Here is a 2,271-nt window from a genome sequence, read left to right as displayed (position 1 = left end):
ATATGAGGCCCCCAACACATATACAGCAGAGGATTGACAGGTCTGGACTCAGTCAGAGAAGATACACCTAACCCTGGAGAGATTTAGGATCCCAGGGAGTGGGGAGGTCTAGTGGGGTGGGAATGTGGTGAGGATATTCTCTTGGAGCCAGTGGGGCAGGGGAAAGGAGTTAGTTATTGGATGTGGAACTGTAGAAGAGTGGACCAGGAAGGGCATAACATCTAGACTCTAAAAAAAGTTTAAAGATATAAATGATAGATAGATAGATAGATAGATAGATAGATAGATAGATAGATAGATAGATAGATAGATAGATGATAGACTAGTTTATCTATATAAAACTTCAATACTAGTAAGACATAAGGCAGATGATTGTCTCTTGACAAAACCATAGTAACTTGTAACATAAAAATTATTGCTTTAAACATGAAGATGTTGGATGTTGTCAAAAGATTTTTCAGCATCTAATGAGATGATTATGCATTTTTTTTCTTTCAAGTTTGTTTATCTTGCATTGGCTTTTGGTGATTGTATTCTTGTGCTTACTGTCAGCCATCTGATTGTCTCTGGTTTGGGCTGGCTTGGTATTTCCTGGTAGTAGCAGGTTTCTGGGACTGTAAGAAGAGCTGGTTACTCCTTGTTGTCCAGGGTAGTGGCATACCTCCTAGGAGGCAGGCAGAGCTGTGGCCCAGGGAGTATAGTCCAGATCCAGGACTGTAGGTAGAGGTGTGGACCTGAACGTGGAGGACAGAAAGGATCTGGCAGACCTCTCAGCTGCTGAGCTTGCTGGGGAACCAGAAGGCCAGATTGTTATTTTAAGTATCATGACTCACATATTTAAATCAATCAGAATTGTTTATATAATGCCAATTCTAATGATTACACATAGGAAGACAAATAACATGTGCTTGCCTTATATACAAGACTGAATGTGGTAGCTCACACCTATAATCTTAACACTTGGGGGGTTGAAGCAGGAAAGTTGATATGAGTTCAAGGTCTCCATGAAAATAAAAATAAAAAGTAAAAACCAATTTTACAAAACACTACTGATTTCAGCTTTTAAAATAGCTGAATAGACCTTATGAAATTAAGCTGCCTGAAATTAATTAAGCAGCTAGAAATTCTGGCCAAAATATATTAAAACAAAACTGAAACTGCCTAGAAGTGCTTTCTAACATCCACTTAAATGAAAGTATAAAAAACATAACAACTGTCCCTAAGTGTTGCAGATGTGGATGCTATGTCACATGTGTGTCAGTAGGTGGCAGAGAAGAGAAAGGCTGTGTGTATGCTCAGTGTTCTGACCTATGAACATCTAGATGATTACTGAACTAAAATTTCCTGAAAAAGTGAGCCTGAGAGGACTACCAGTACTATGCCAGGACACTTGGATAGGGAGTTAGCCTGAGAGAACCACTAGTCTGGTGTTGTGCAGGCTCTGATGACTCCCAGGACCAGGACGGAGAAGTAAGCCAGAGACTTGAAAAAAATCCCACCTGGGACTGAGTGCCCCCAAGCAGGAGTGAGGCTGCGACAGACAACCCTCACAAAAGGCCACTCAGGCAAGCCTGTGTGAGAAGTGAGTCTGAGGGGACCACCAGACAAGCACCATAAGGCAGCTAGCCTAATGATCACAATTCAAGCACTGTGCATCCCTAGGACAGAGGAGGGGAGATCATGTTTAAGACCACCCCAGTCCATAGCACACAAGCAAAGCATAGTGCTCCTGAAACCACTCTTTGACAACCCCAGAGACCCCAGGTACCACTAAGAGGAGTAAGTAAGTAGTAGGAAATGGAAAATGAAGACAAAAAAAAAAGATACAGGCACAATGAAGAGAGTCAAAACTGGAGACTTGAGGATAGTGAGGAACAGCCTGATGTGAGTAACTGGTGATGCCACCTGGGACCATGATGAGTTCCTGGCTTGTGCTGGCACCAGGGACCATGTCTGGCACCATATCCCTGAAGCAGCCTGGCTCTCTTACCACCAAATTCCAGGTGGACATCCCTGGTCTGGGCTGCTGACCATGAAAATGTTGATGTCTGAAGACTGTCCAGAGCTGATCCCACCCCTCACTGGGCATGGAATTAAGTTGGCCCTGTGGTCATGAGAGTAGGAGAGCTGACCCCACCCTTAGCTTAACTGTGGGCCCTTGAACATTGTGGAAGTTTCAGGTGAGTTAGTCCCCAAGAATATGACAATGAGATTCTTTGTCCCTACCACACATCATTAGTGTGGTGCTGTGGAGAAACAGACAGATAAGAG

The 2,271-nt window shown here is 43.4% G+C and overlaps 1 non-coding gene across 1 annotated transcript; it reads left to right on the top strand.

The window, feature by feature from the left end:
* Positions 1-1,212: 1,212 nt before the first annotated feature.
* On the top strand, positions 1,213-1,342 carry LOC114629558. The gene has a single exon (XR_003712693.1). It is a non-coding gene; the product is annotated as a small nucleolar RNA SNORA17 (small nucleolar RNA).
* The last annotated feature ends 929 nt before the right edge of the window (positions 1,343-2,271 follow it).

The sequence above is a fragment of the Grammomys surdaster genome, unplaced genomic scaffold (genome assembly GCF_004785775.1).
Source record: "Grammomys surdaster isolate TR1022 unplaced genomic scaffold, NIH_TR_1.0 311, whole genome shotgun sequence".
Taxonomy (NCBI): domain Eukaryota; kingdom Metazoa; phylum Chordata; class Mammalia; order Rodentia; family Muridae; genus Grammomys; species Grammomys surdaster.
The sequence above is the reverse complement of the archived record's forward strand: the minus strand, read 5'-3'. Positions and strand labels throughout refer to the sequence as shown.